Source organism: Acipenser ruthenus, chromosome 6, assembly GCF_902713425.1.
Source record: "Acipenser ruthenus chromosome 6, fAciRut3.2 maternal haplotype, whole genome shotgun sequence".
Lineage (NCBI taxonomy): Eukaryota > Metazoa > Chordata > Actinopteri > Acipenseriformes > Acipenseridae > Acipenser > Acipenser ruthenus.
Genome location: NC_081194.1, coordinates 7,783,376 through 7,800,476, shown reverse-complemented (window position 1 = coordinate 7,800,476; position 17,101 = coordinate 7,783,376). Strand labels below are relative to the sequence as shown.

Sequence of the window (17,101 nt, the reverse complement as noted above, 5' to 3'; positions counted from 1 at the left end):
ATGAATCCTGTTTTAAATACCATTATACATAGCCGTAACACTTACTATGATAAAACAATTATTGTTTTAAGATTCAGGTTTTATTAGGGAGTTCCCCCTAAATCTTATTAGAAAGATACCTATATCTTATTTAGATAGATACAGGGTATGCATGCTTGTGACAGGGTAGCCATTTTGCAGCAGCCCTGAGATAAATAATCGAGACCTTTTTATACCGGACACCCCACTGGAACACAGCTACCGGCTGATTAGATTCCACAGCTGGCAATCACACAGCAGGAAGGCTCTCCCAGGAGCGTCAGGTACTTCATTCATTAATTACAATAACTACACACTATTACACACACACATACACAGACAGTGATGGGTTACTGTATATATACACACAAACACACACACAGTGATGGGTTACTGTATATATACACAAACTGATGGGTTACTGTATATATACACAAACACACACACACAGTGATGGGTTACTGTATATACACAAACACACACACACAGTGATGGGTTACTGTATATATACACAAACTGATGGGTTACTGTATATATACACAAACACACACACACAGTGATGGGTTACTGTATATATACACAAACTGATGGGTTACTGTATATATACACAAACACACACACACAGTGATGGGTTACTGTATATATACACAAACTGATGGGTTACTGTATATATACACAAACACACACACACAGTGATGGGTTACTGTATATACACAAACACACACACACAGTGATGGGTTACTGTATATATACACAAACACACACACACAGTGATGGGTTACTGTATATACACAAACACACACACACAGTGATGGGTTACTGTATATATACACAAACTGATGGGTTACTGTATATATACACAACCACACACACACAGTGATGGGTTACTGTATATACACAAACACACACACACAGTGATGGGTTACTGTATATACACAAACACACACACACAGTGATGGGTTACTGTATATACACAAACACACAGTGATGGGTTACTGTATATATACACAAACACACACACACACAGTGATGGGTTACTGTATATATACACAAACACACACACACAGTGATGGGTTACTGTATATATACACAAACTGATGGGTTACTGTATATATACACAAACACACACACACAGTGATGGGTTACTGTATATACACAAACACACACACACAGTGATGGGTTACTGTATATATACACAAACACACACACACAGTGATGGGTTACTGTATATATACACAAACACACACACACACTCACAGTGATGGGTTACTGTATATATACACAAACACACACACACAGTGATGGGTTACTGTATATATATACACAAACACACACACACAGTGATGGGTTACTGTATATATACACAAACTGATGGGTTACTGTATATATACACAAACACAGTGATGGGTTACTGTATATACACAAACACACACACACAGTGATGGGTTACTGTATATACACAAACACACACACACAGTGATGGGTTACTGTATATATACACAAACACACACACACACAGTGATGGGTTACTGTATATATACACAAACACACACACACAGTGATGGGTTACTGTATATATACACAAACACACACACACTCACAGTGATGGGTTACTGTATATATACACAAACACACACACACAGTGATGGGTTACTGTATATATATACACAAACACACACACACAGTGATGGGTTACTGTATATATACACAAACTGATGGGTTACTGTATATATACACAAACACAGTGATGGGTTACTGTATATACACAAACACACACACACAGTGATGGGTTACTGTATATACACAAACACACACACACAGTGATGGGTTACTGTATATATACACAAACACACACACACACAGTGATGGGTTACTGTATATATACACAAACTGATGGGTTACTGTATATATACACAAACACACACACACAGTGATGGGTTACTGTATATATACACAAACTGATGGGTTACTGTATATATACACAAACACACACACACAGTGATGGGTTACTGTATATATACACAAACACACACACACACAGTGATGGGTTACTGTATATATACACAAACACACACACACACTGATGGGTTACTGTATATATACACAAACACACACACACACAGTGATGGGTTACTGTATATATACACAAACACACACACACACAGTGATGGGTTACTGTATATATACACAAACACACACACACAGTGATGGGTTACTGTATATATACACAAACACACACACACTCACAGTGATGGGTTACTGTATATATACACAAACACACACACACTCACAGTGATGGGTTACTGTATATATACACAAACACACACACACAGTGATGGGTTACTGTATATATACACAAACACACACACACAGTGATGGGTTACTGTATATATACACAAACACACACACACAGTGATGGGTTACTGTATATATACACAAACACACACACACACAGTGATGGGTTACTGTATATATACACAAACTGATGGGTTACTGTATATATACACACAAACACACACACACAGTGATGGGTTACTGTATATATACACAAACACACACACACTCACAGTGATGGGTTACTGTATATATACACAAACACACACACACAGTGATGGGTTACTGTATATATACACAAACACACACACACAGTGATGGGTTACTGTATATATACACAAACACACACACACAGTGATGGGTTACTGTATATATACACAAACACACACACACACAGTGATGGGTTACTGTATATATACACAAACACACACACACAGTGATGGGTTACTGTATATATACACAAACACACACACACAGTGATGGGTTACTGTATATATACACAAACACACACACACTCACAGTGATGGGTTACTGTATATATACACAAACACACACACACACAGTGATGGGTTACTGTATATATACACAAACACACACACACAGTGATGGGTTACTGTATATATACACAAACACACACACACAGTGATGGGTTACTGTATATATACACAAACACACACACACAGTGATGGGTTACTGTATATATACACAAACACACACACACACAGTGATGGGTTACTGTATATATACACAAACACACACACACACACAGTGATGGGTTACTGTATATATACACAAACACACACACACACTGATGGGTTACTGTATATATACACAAACACACACACACACACAGTGATGGGTTACTGTATATATACACAAACACACACACACACACAGTGATGGGTTACTGTATATATACACAAACACACACACACACAGTGAAGCAAATGAATGTAGTTTTCTAAGCAGTTACGCAGAGAGTATAATTAGCTGACAGAAGTGACTCGGCTATAAATGGCCGCTGAGGAATAGTCTTCTGGCATGGAGCTGGGGAAAGTACACTGCAAATGACAGCCGCAGGTTAAGAGGTAACATCCAGTCATTAATACAGGACACCAACGGCACCCCTGCCAAGAAATTGTTCAATTAGCCGTTTCCTGCGCATGGTAAAAGCTTCCCAATTATATTTGACATGCGCTTGAGACTAGTAATGTATATACAAAGCCACTGCAAATTTACTGCAATCAAAAATGAATCTGTCAAGGCCCTTAGAATACGTTCAAAAAGGACTGAAAGAGCAGTACTCGCTCAACAAGCCTATTTTCTAGCATAACTAAAAAATAGACTGCTTTGAAATATATATATATATATATATATATATATATATATATATATATATATATATATATATATATATATAGTAACACAGCAGGGAGGGGGTTAAATTCCCTCTGCAGGAAAACATGTGCATAGGCACATTTTGGGTTTGTTTTGTTTAATTGTTTAATTGTTTTAATTGTTTTTATTGTTAATCATTACTTGCACCTGGCTATGATTGAAAATTAGAGCCAGGTGCAGGGTTTATAAGGAGAGCAGTCAGTCTGTTCGCGGCTGCTGAAGAGTGTAGAAGCCCGACTGTGCTGGTGTGTGGGTACAGCCGTAATTTGAAAAAAAGGTTGAGTGAAGCCTTTTTTATCTGTACTGTGTTGTTTGTTGTTTTGTTACAGGTAAACAGCTTAGCTGTCCTGTCTTTAGTTTAGGATCCTGTTTTGTTTTAGTTATTGCTCAAAGAAGAGCTAGGTGTTTGTTTTGTTTATTTTGCTTTTGTGTTTATTAAAAATTGCGCAACCGCGCTTTAAAAAATCCATTCCTGTGTGTGTTGGTTCGTGTTTTAAAGGGGCAACGAACCGCGGTGAGGGCGATTCTTTTACAATATATATATATATATATATACACATATACATATACAGACGTGCTCAAATTTGTTGGTACCCCTCCACAAAAAACGAAGAATGCACAATTTTCTCTGAAATAACTTGAAACTGACAAAAGTAATTGGCATCCACCATTGTTTATTCCATATTTAATAGAAATCAGACTTTGCTTTTGATTTTTTATTCAACATAATATTGTAAATAAGAAAACAAATGAAAATGGCATGGACAAAAATGATGGGACCGCTAACCTAATATTTTGTTGCACAACCTTTAGAGGCAATCACTGCAAGCAAACGTTTTCTGTAGCTCTCAATGAGACTTCTGCACCTGTTAACAGGTAGTTTGGCCCACTCTTCCTGAGCAAACTGCTCCAGCTGTCTCAGGTTTGATGGGTGCCTTCTCCAGACTGCAAGTTTCAGCTCTTTCCATAGATGTTCGATAGGATTCAGATCAGGACTCATAGAAGGCCACTTCAGAATAGTCCAATGTTTTGTTCTTATCCATTCTTGGGTGCTTTTAGCTGTGTGTTTTGGGTCATTATCCTGTTGGAGGACCCATGACCTGCGACTGAGACAGAGCTTTACATTTACAGTACATTTCGCTCCAGAATGCCTTGATAGTCTTGAGATTTCATTGTGCCCTGCACAGATTCAAGGCACCCTGTGCCAGGCGCAGCAAAGCAGCCTCAAAACATAACCGAGCCTCCTCCATGTTTCACTGTAGGTATGGTGTTCTTTTCTTTGAAAGCTTCATTTTTTCATCTGTGAACATAGAGCTGATGTGACTTGCCAAAAAGCTCCAGTTTTGACTCATCTGTCCAAAGGACATTCTCCCAGAAGGATTGTGGCTTGTCCATATGCATTTTAGCAAATTCCAGTCTGGCTTTTTTATGTTTTTCTGTCAAAAGTGGAGTCCTCCTGGGTCTTCTTCCATGGAGCCCACTTTCGCTCAAAAATCGACGGATGGTACGCTCAGAAACTGACGTACCTTCACCTTGGAGTTCAGCTTGTATCTCTTTGGCAGTTATCCTTGGTTCTTTTTCTACCATTTGCACTATCCTTCTGTTCAATCTGGGGTCGATTTTCCTCTTGCGGCCGCGCCCAGGGAGGTTGGCTACAGTTCCATGGACCTTAAACTTCTTAATAATATTTGCAACTGTTGTCACAGGAACATCAAGCTGCTTGGAGATGGTCTTGTAGCCTTTACCTTTACCATGCTTGTCTATTATTTTCTTTCTGATCTCCCCAGACAACTCTCTCCTTTGCTTTCTCTGGTCCATGTTCAGTGTGGTGCACACAATGATACCAAACAGCACAGTGACTACTTTTCTCCATTTAAATAGGCTGAATGACTGATTACAAGATTGGAGACGTGTGATACTAATTAAAGAAACTAATTAGTTTGAAATATCACTATAATCCAATTATTTATTATCTTTTCTAAGGGATACCAACAAATGTGTCCAGGCCATTTTAGAATATCTTTGTAGAATAAGCAATAATTCATCTCTTTTCACAGCTTCTTTGCTTTATTCTATGACATACCAAAGGCATGCAAGTATACATGATAAAATAGCTTTTAATCTCATCACTTTTCAGGAGGAATGAAGCATTATTTCAATGAGCTGTAAGGGTACCAACAAATTTGAGCACTTCTGTATATATATATATATATATATATATATATATATATATATATATATATATATATATATATATATATATATATATATAATTTTAAACCAATAAAAAAAGAAAAAGTCGATTTCTCAGATTGTGTCCCCCTGCATCCGACATGCAAGCAGTTGTTATTTTATTAAATACATGTTTCCTAACCTACCCCCCTTTTTTTTTTGACTAATTGTTCCAGACGACTATCCCCCAGATTGGCAACTTGGTGTGAACAGAATTCAAAACATGCTTGCAAGATCCTGCCCTCCAACAGGGGACCTCATCTTCCATTCATTTTAATACAGACCCTTTCTTTATGATTTTTGTCCTGACAGTAATTTAATTTTCATGTAAAGAGACTGATAATTGTTTACGGTATTCTACTGTGTCCTTCTTGCAATCTCTGGCATTCTCTATTGTCTGTTCAGGCCTTGCTTCCCTTAGCTTATGTGGGGCAGGAATTTCAAATGAGGCCGATCAGCAAACAGCTGTGAGTGTTAATTAAAATTATCAGCCTCAAAAAAGTAATAAAGCGTATTCTAAAGGAGAGCAGAAAATCCATTCTTCTTCAGAGGACATACTGTATGTGATGCATTCGATGACAGCAAAGTGCTAATATTAAAGCACACAAAAATTACAATCTTACCAAGCAATGATGGAGAATCCAGATTCCTTAACAGGGTGTCTCACTATAAACTATTCTAGGCTACAAACACATGCACTTCAGATTTTCTGCACACCCCCTTAGCAGAACACATGCCCACGCTGCAGCACTACAGATCGGATAAAACATAAAGTGGAATGCTGAGCCGACATTCTGAATACAAAATAGAATTAAGATCACTGGAATACACAGCAGAGAGAGACAGCTTTTGTTTTTAATATAGCGCATTATACAGTAGTCTTTGCGTATAAGAACACCTCTTAAGAGAACACTTCCCATAAGAGAACACTCTTGTGATGAAACTGACTTTTCCCATTGTAAATGCTCTGCCTAAAGGAACAAGAACTTCGCTTAAAAGAACATGCTTTTGGCACCACTAGCGATTCGTTCACAACTGATACAGTACTGTGTTATAACCAGGTAATCTCATCATCATCAAACTTAAATTCAAGTGGTTTATTCAGTCTTTTGAAATATGAAATGTCATTCTGAGTGTCTTGAGGTGCAACGATTGGTTTTTTCAATCTTTCCAGAAACGCCATCATATCATTGAATTGTTTTGTATTCCGATTTCCACGAGTGCACCTCAATCACGACAAAATGCCATGTAAACAAACGGCAAAACGTGCCGCTGTTTCTGGCTACAAAAAGTATGCAATTCTTTGAGCTCCTGAAAAAAACCATTGCTGAGCAATTTGGTGTTTTCTGTTCTGGCGAGTTGCTTCACCATTCTGTTAAATAATGTTGTGCATGTCTTGAATATTGCTCCTGTACAGGTATTTATTAATTAATCTAGAGCTGCTCCTGCTTGTTTTAACGTGTGTAGGGGTGCTGTGTTAATTTAGTTTCTCTTAGCCGGAGACTACTGTAGTAATCTAGTTGTGAAACAAACTGAGCTGCACATTATCCAATACACTGTATATAGTGATTTAGTTACACATTTCCTGGACTGGGGTTTTAGCTTTACGTTGAAGGCAACAAGATATTTAATCACGTTTTTTTACCTTAGCTAAAAAAAGAAGGTAACATTATTAGTACATTAGTACTTTTTACAACACTGTGATCCCTTACATGCTGCTATGCGCTGCTCTCTACACATGAACGCAATTTATTTTCTGAAAGAAACTGGAATATGTGTCATTCTATATCTGCAACCATAGAGTCAGCAACATTAAGAAATGAGAATGCAGTTCTCTGATTTATTACGTCGATACTGAATGTTTTGGGTAACATTATAAAAAATAGCGCACTAAAAAACAACACAAGCCTGCTCTCCACAGACACGCAAAGGACAGGAAAATTGATTAAATGAAGAGGATCTAAAGTGTATCTCAAACCTGCAGTATAGATCATTTTTATTATGACTCAATGGGGCATTGTGTAGAGGAAAGAAAGCAAAGGTCCAGCGTATTCCTGGTTTTGGTGCGTCAGCTGAGACTGGTTCCTTTCACAAATACTGTAAAAGCAGCTAAATAAGAGGCACATTTTCCTTTACACCTGTACAAACACAGGACTCAAGCAATAAAGAAAATAGACAGTCCATGCTGTTCTGGAAGCACCTTTCATTGTTAACGGCAATTGGGGTAAAGAGCTGTGAGAATCTGGCTCTTTGCGTTTCAATACCATCGAAGTGTTAAACTTTTAAAAGTTTGCTTTACCATCTCACGTCAAATCTAGATGTTGTACAGTGTGCTACTCAATCGAATCGTTTTTCATTTTTCTCTGCTGTACGCAGTAGTCTCATACACATTTCTGGCTTTAAATGTTTCTACTGCTGGGTAATTCCACAGAATTTGTTTCTCTCTATCAAAACCTTTAAAGGTTGACAAAGTTAACCCTAACCAATATTTTAAGCTTAAAAGTAACCAGGAGTAGGATACAGCTGGCCATTAAGTGGATATAGATCTAGGATAGAGGGTAGGAGACAGTTCTTTACACAGACAGTTGTGTGGGTATGGAATGGGTTACCTAGCCATGATGTTGACGGTGAATCATTGGGGTCTTTTACGAGAAAATCTTTGAGATCAATGGTAAACTTTATTATGTTCTTATATCAGTCTGCAACAGTGTGCTGCTTTACCATTTAATAACTCATTGCAGAATGTAACTATAACATTTATGAGTATTTGGTTTAGTTTCACAAACTTGAGGAAGACACACACATTAGTAAACTGATTTCACCTTCCCACCACACAGCATATACAGCATCATCTGTTGCAGTGCTTCAAAAGATTCTACTATTGTGGTATTCACATGTTAAAAAAATATCAGGACAACATATAACTAAAACAAATACTACAGGTTATACTTGCAACAGCTGACACTCATTTAAAACTTGAGGAAAAACACAATGGGATAAACACCAGGTATCACTTAGAAAGCTAATTCGGTTGTACATAAATGATCAACATTCTCAATCTAAAAATCAAAATCCTTGAAAAGCAACCCTGCTCTCCCTTAGCTGCCCCCTTCCATTTCTGGCAGGATCACCCATCCCTTGGAGGGATGCAGGAGAGATTATGTCTTAATGCCTCTGACTGAACAAAGCCAATACAGCAATCCATCTAGATCACAAAGGGTAATCTTTGCCAAAGGTACGCAAATTATGAAAACATTAACCCCATGTTACATGCCTGCAGTGTGACTTATTCACTGCTACTGTTAAGCAAATCCATACCTTCATTATACTGGAGGCCTTCTCCTGGTGGATTTTTTGATTGGTTATAAAAAAAAAAATACCAATATGTTAAAAGTGTAAACATTTAACACTTCCATGCATGAAATAGTATTGAAAATAACTAAAAAAATTGGTTTATATGGGGAAAAATGGCATCCTCATATGAGGCTATCATGTGTTTGCATCTTCTGCATGTCCCCATATAAAGACTAGAATTGTTTTTTTATTTTTTATTTTTATTTGTCCCCCATATGTGGTCGCCATGCATGAGAGTGTTTAACCCTAAAATGTCAGTTTAGGAAATAAAAAGGAATCTAAAACCCTTGGTTAATACTCTACCTTCCCGTGCTGGCCAGTCCTTTCATAGCAGATGACAACGTCCTCCCACGTCTCCAGGCTGTCAAAGACCTGCAGAGCTGAGCTGGTGCAGCCCAGACCAATCAGCAAGCTGGCAAGCTGGCACTGAGGGACACAAACACAGTGCACAAATACACACATTAAAAAAGTGCACTGAAATGTATCGACTGCTCTGTCCAGAACATACTGGATGTGAGAGAACTACAGCCTGAGTGGGACTGTTGCTTTGATGCCCATAATACTGTGCCAGAAGGGGGGCAAATATAACTGGATACACTGTAAAACACAAATAAAGAAAAACAGCACAGACAACGATACCTAGTGTGTTCATTAATACCAGCCAAATACTTTACAAAGTGCATGACAAAACAACAACAAAACAACTTTGTAAAATAGACCATGACACCCTGAGAACCATTTGAACAATAATTGCTCCAGAACTGATATAACGAATAATTAATGGAATAAAATAATAGAACTGTTTACCAGTTGTCAGCCCTGTTTGGTCAGCAGTACAGAGTTAACAGGCACAGCTCTCAATGGAGCACGCTCATGACAAAACAGAAATAGCTACAAGCTCCCCGGGGAACACAAGACTCCATTGTCTAATGTGCATTTCTCTCAAGTTTTTACATGAAAATGGAAAAAGATGTGTGTGTAAGTAATTGCATGCCGTTCACGACCTGCTCAACACCTCCCCTGGAGCTACAAGAGGTTCCATGGTTATCCAGGAATGGTTGTTTTTTTGGATTCATCATAATAGTTTCAACAGCAAAATTAATGAATTTGTTTTCTTTTTCCATTTCCTCATATGTAAAATCTGTTTGCCTTTCTTTTTTTTTTATTACACTCTGCGAATAACAATGTGCAGGATTATCCAAGCACACACCTGCAGCATGCCATCGACATGATATATGTGGAGTTCACACTCTGCAGGTCTTTTGGTTGTAAACAGAAATCCATTTTACAAGGGTTCATTAACACACTTACAGTCTTTTTTTTTAAATGTTCAACAGTTTTTTCTTTTTCTTTAAAAATAAAATCTGAGTATGCCAAGGATTCACATTGGCACTATTCATTTAAAGTTTTAATTAGTTTGTTTTTAACATGGTTCCCTTAGCTTTTTGTCATGTTTATAATAGGTCTCCATTATTTTTGTAATTTTTTCTGTCATGCGCTTTTTTTCTCTTAATCCAGGAAGTAGTCATTTACCTTCTGTGGTTGTCTATAAAACACATGTCCAGTGACCAAGCAATGCAATTGTGGGACCAGGAGCCACACCAACAGGTAAAGGGCAAGCTTATTTCTCATATACTGCCATGCAGGCATCCAACTGCATGCTCAAAATCTATGGATTCCTGATGTTTCTTTTTAGGTTTTTAGCAAAACAAGTGCTTTGAGACACAGTTTTGAACTGGATCTGCAACTAAAGGGTTAACTAGGCTCTCCTGACAGTCTTGAAACGAATTTACATTTACATTACATTACACCTGGTTTTCAGTGCATCATTAGCGATTCTTAAATAACGTGTCACTTTGATAACTGGCTTTCCCCAAGGTTCAATGAGTGCGATTGGACCGTGAATATTCAACAGCTTTTTACATCCCAAGCACCTTCCCCCTGGTTTACCAATTTTTGCTCAGTGTAGACTTTTAAATCATGGTCAGATTTTATAAGTGGCTTAAAAATGAAGAAAAAAACCCCACCACTTTTCGAATCTGCTAACAAATTTAGACAACAACTTATTTGTTATTTATTCAAAATTGGGTTTCTTGAGAACCACAACCTCGTTCACACAAGGACTGATGGCAGCAAAGATACACATTTTACATGAATACTTTAGTATTGAGGGATTTTACATAGGGTTACCATATGACTCCATGTACGCTAGGACAGTTTGGGACAATTCAAGCTTTCAACTCGCACCTCAATGCATTCTGTAAGTGCAGTCCTGTTGTAAAAGGTATCCTATACAGGTAAAATGTACCAGCATGAACTGATGCGAGTTGAAAAGCCTGAACTGTCCCAAACTGTCCCAGTGTACATGGAGTTATATGGTAACCCTAATGTTATACTAAACTGTGCAGAAAAAAAAGAAAATGTCAATGTGTTACCTGAATGGCCCAGAGTGGGGGAACTGGACAGCAGTAAAATATCTTCAGGCGATCTAAGACAGGAGTGTCCTTATATTCAAAGTGATCTACAAGAGTCTGAAAAGAAAACAACATATGAGCATGAGTGAAAAAGCATCCTGGAGCATTGTGCATCTTCAGTTATCCTCTTTCCCACTGCCACAGTCTATAGGAAGGGGAGGTTAGGAAACTTTGACCTGCACTTTCTAAAACAGTTTTTGGTGTTCTGTTTAAATGTATGCTTTTAATTGTCAAGTGTGAGTACAGTAGTGTGCACATTTACTAGAACACCCTGTTGCTTCTCTAGTTTATTGGACTCCATGTTTGACAAAAGTACCATCTGTACAAAAGAAAGTCTGTGGATACAAATCAAATTACACCAGACATGTTTAGATAGTACACGGACCAGCGGTTCCCAAACTTTGGCTCTTGACCCCAAGTGGGGTCGCCCCATCAACGGATGAGGTCGCGTGAAACCACCTCGGTATCTCTCCTGCTTGGACACTGCAAGGCGTAGCAGCCTCTCAGCGCAGTGTGACAACCTAGACAGCACCTGTAGAACTCCTCTTTTCCCTCTGGACACTTTATCACTCTTCCTTAAATGCGCTTTACTTGCTCTATCTGCTCCCTATTTTACTGCATTTAATCCTGTACTTTAGAGTACTGTAATCTGTCAAGTGTCATTTAATCTGTAGTATTTTGTATTTAATTATATCCTGATGTAACTAACACTGACACTGTTATCTGCTCCGTTATTGAATCGTATTTTGTCATATACTTGTACTTGCTAGAACCGAAGTCATTGTATTTTATCTTGCTCTTAATTGTATTAATACTTGTACTGTGATTCTTGAAATGTATTTTTGTTTTACGACTGTAAGTCACCCTGGATAAGGGCGTCTGCTAAGAAATAAATAGTAATATAGGCTCTACTGATTGCCACCACTAAAGATTTAAATCACAGAGCTAGGTGAAGTCTTGCAGCAGACCACATCCATTGTGATCTACATGAAGCCTCACCCTCTTCGCACATATGAAGACATGGGGTCCAAGCATAACGTTTGTTGTTTCACACTGAAGTTCGTTGGCTCTCAAGAGGAAGGGTACTAGAATGATTTTTTTTAACTGAGAGAAGAGCTGCTTGCCTATGCGATGGACTGCAAAAAACGTAATTTGTCGATTGTCTCTGGATCAAAATAAGACGTGCCTCCTTGCTTATGCAACAGACATATTTGCAAAACTGAATTAACTGAATGCAGGTTTGCAAGGAAAGAACACTAACATCTTTCAGCCGAGTGATCGAATCACAGCATTCAAATGGCTTTCTGGAAGAATAATCTATTGTTGTCAAATTATGAATCCTTCCCACAGCTTTGCATGTTGCTGGCTGACAATTAAATTATTCAGTCTCTCACACAGGTCATGGCTGAGCATCTCAGCCAGCTGGAGACACGGTTTGCGTCCTTTTTCCCCCCCCGACTTAGACATGACAAAATATGATTGGGTGCAAAACCCCTTTGCGTTCACGCCTGATGCTATGGATTTGCCAGCAGCTGAAATCGAACAGCTAATTGACATTTCCGGTGACAGAAACATATGCCTGACTTTCTCTCCCAGAGTTCTGGTTCAGTGTCAAGGGTGACTATTCTGCGCTCTCAACATGCGCCTTAAAACTGATAGTGCCATTTGCCAGTACTTATTTGTGTGAAGCTGGATTCTCCTCACTTTCTCTGTGGACATAACATCAGATATTAGATGTGCAGTTTGAACCACACTGCTGGACTTTGGGAAGCTGTGTCACAACATGCAAGCCCATGTGTCACATTAGACTTGGTGAGTACATTAAATAGCGTATTCAGACATAGCTGTGTTTTGAATTAGTTTCATTAATGTCTGTAGTAAATTAATACATTTGTGTGCAAAGCTAAATAAATGACAAGTCTTGAGGAATTCTAATGCATTTGCACGCCGCTGTATGTGGCAGTTTTGCTTCCCCTGAGGGTGCAACTTGAAGCACTATTGCTTCACAATGAAGAGAAAAAAAAAAGATTGTAAAAAAGTTTTCTTTAAATTGCTTATGGATATTTCACTTATTTTTAAATGTATGTCTATATTTATTTTACTTAATATACAGCATTACATTAACATGATCTATATAAACTATGTCTATTATCCAGCAATATCAACCACAAAAAAGAATATAAAAAGAAAAAGAAAAAAAGGGAAAAGTGAGAGCCAGCTGACTTCACGTTGGATTACCCCCACAAAAGCATCATGAGACACCACACTGTGGCTACCAGCATGCTTTCCATGTGAGTTATGAGCAGGGCAGAGTCACGCAGGTTGTAAATATTAACAAATATGGTTCAGATTTTGTAAGAGAACAATTGAAATGCTGAGTAACACACAAAGAAGTGTGTTACTACTAAAGGAGTCCACTGGTTGTCACTCAGATTCATTATTATACGTTTATAAAACATTTTGGAAACCTCGAGACAATTCCGCTGCCGTACTGAAATGAAAAGTAATGTTTTGCTCAGAGGCCATAAAAAGCAGTGACTTGCCATAACCACAGAAGAGTTCCTTATCAAAAGCAGATGAGAACAATAAAGACATAGCCCGCTCCATGACTAACATGCTAAAAGTGCATGTGTCTGTGTAATAGTCTTCTTTGGTGCAGTGAGACGCTGCAGTAGGACACCAGGGATGGAACGGTATGTGTGGATCGAGAAGAAAACCACAGGGATACGGAGCAGAGCATTTTGTCTTTCTTTCATCAAAATAGTCCATTATGAATGATCATTTTCTTATTACACGTCATACAAAATCATCAATAAGGACACATACCAAAGTGTTTCATATTGGTGCATTGCCGTGCCCATGGGCGTATCAATATTTTGACATTTTTAATGAAGGGGGGGGGGGGGGGGGGGGGTCAAAAAATTGTTTACTTTAACGGTATGTTTCGTATCAGGTATCCCCCCTTCATGACAGTCTTGACCCCCCCTTTCATGAAAGTCTGGATCCGCCCCTTATTAAATGTTACCATAGTACAGCACAGTGAGAGAATGAAGCAGAGGTAAGCATTGTAAAGCCCAGAGGTATGGCAAACCATGGTAAACTAGGGGAAATGCATTGTATAACAATGGGAAAAGCATGGGAAAACTGCAAAAATACTGTGCAAGCTTAAAGTGGTACACTTTTAAAAGGGGCCTATCAGGGTGATCCATTAAGCTGAAGTGTCAGTAGTCTTTGCTCCACAGACCTGACCGCAGAATATTAAAACTTTCACTTGGCCCACACAAGGCAAAAAAATAAAAAACAAAACAAAAAAAATTACTGGTTCACTAAGCGTTCTGTGGTTTGTCAAGAACTGGCAACTCAAATTCTGTGAGATCATTTTACTAACGAAAAAATCCTTCATCCTTCGTCTTATTTCCATCCTTGTTAAACATTAAACATCTTCAGCTAAAAAGCAAATAAGTCATATCTCTAGGAGACAATGTGTGCTGTATGAAAAACATATTTAAAGACAATGAAATACTTGTATTGCCAGTTCAAACTGAAAATAACCAGTTGGTAAATACTGTTGAAGCTGTTTACACACACCAGTACCTTAAGTACATAAAACAATCAAAATTGAATAGACCTTGATTCTTTTAAAATGGTAATAAATTGGACAGTCTGGTGGTTAGATTTAAAGATAAGGTCAAACCTGCTTAAAGCAATTGGATATTGCAATGGAGCGTCTCTTAAAATACTAGTCTAATGAAGTCATCACTCATGACCTGCAAGTACCTGACCTCCATATTGAAAACGTATCTTGACTGACAGACTGACTGACGTTTCGCTGAACGTCTTCTGCAAATATATTTGTGCAATTGGAAAATGCATAACCCATTTTAAAACTATGTTACCGTCTTTTGAAAAAATCCAGCTAAATTAGTAAACAGATCTGAAAGAAAAAAAAAAAAAAAAAAAAAAATAATAATAATAATAATAATCCAAAGCTAAAATCATGCAAGGAACAACTAAATCACTCCAGTGTGTTGGGCTTCTTTTTAAAAAATGAAATGCTTCACAAATGAATCACTCAAATTCAGTTCAGACTCAATATGACATGCTCACTAAAGTCACGTATCTGTGTCTCTGAATATGTTTCCCTGACAGTTTGATTTGTCACACACTTATTTATTTATTTTTTTTACTAATTACATTCGGATGGGGAGCTATGAAGCTATGATGCCAAAGTTCTTCCCATACCACCTTGCTGCAGACTTCAAGGGGAAATAAACAAGATATGTAAGAAACATCCTGAAACATTCCCCCCCCCCCCCCCCCCCACCCCCCGCCCCAGTTCAAATGGTTGAGCAGTTCAAGATTAAACCAAAAATGTAAGATGGACTAGAGACATCTTCATTACATTCACACCGTCACACTTCATCAATGTTACACTGTACACATTGATGGCACATCTATGTTTTTAAAATCCTTTTGAATGCAATATCACAGTTTAACATGTATCACTGTAACACAACCCATATCCACAGTATTTTACCCTGAAGCCATACAGACTGGAGTCCCGTGCACATATCGTACATACATTGCAGTTTAGAGTGTTGTCACAAAGGTCAAACAGTAGGTTGTGCCTTTCCATTATCCAAACTGCCAGTTACCAATTATATCTGGCAACTTACACAGATAGCACACTGGGGTCTTTTAAAATAAGGAACTCAGAGTGGATCAGACTAAAAGTAAAATGGGTGTGTACATGATCGACAAGCTTTTCAAAACATATTTAAAGTAAATGTGTTAATATTAAAAAGCCAGAGGCTAGGGCTGGCTTTTCTTTTCAATAAAAAGTGAATCACTGGGGACGCGATCAGCAATCAGTGCAGACTGACAGCACTTATACATTTTCGGCTTCTAAAAAAGTTAAAAACAATAGTTATTCCAAAACTAATCATTATTTCGTCCAAAACTCTCTTGACCTCATAAATCTGTTTTCCTTTCATGAACTCTTAACGGAAGTACACACACTGCAAAATCAGCAAAGCTTTTACACCAAGCTGCAGAAAATAAAACGAGTGGGATCCCCGAGTGACTCAACTGGTATAAGCACGGGCGTGTGGTGTGAAGGGTGAGTCAAACAGTGAGGGGAGCGTCCTGGCTGTGCAAATTTGCTGGTGTTTGCTGGGGATTCCGGAGGCAGCGTCGCATTGTCTCTGGCGCTCCTGCAGGTTAGGGAGGCAAAACTGGAAGGGACTGTTTCTCCTCATCGTATTACAGCGGACCCTACCTGCCAGACGCAC

At 38.2% G+C, this 17,101-nt stretch overlaps 1 pseudogene; it reads right to left on the bottom strand.

The window, feature by feature from the left end:
* The window catches only part of LOC117411276 (tetratricopeptide repeat protein 27-like), a 53,042-nt pseudogene that overhangs the window by 10,812 nt on the left and 25,129 nt on the right, over positions 1 to 17,101 (bottom strand).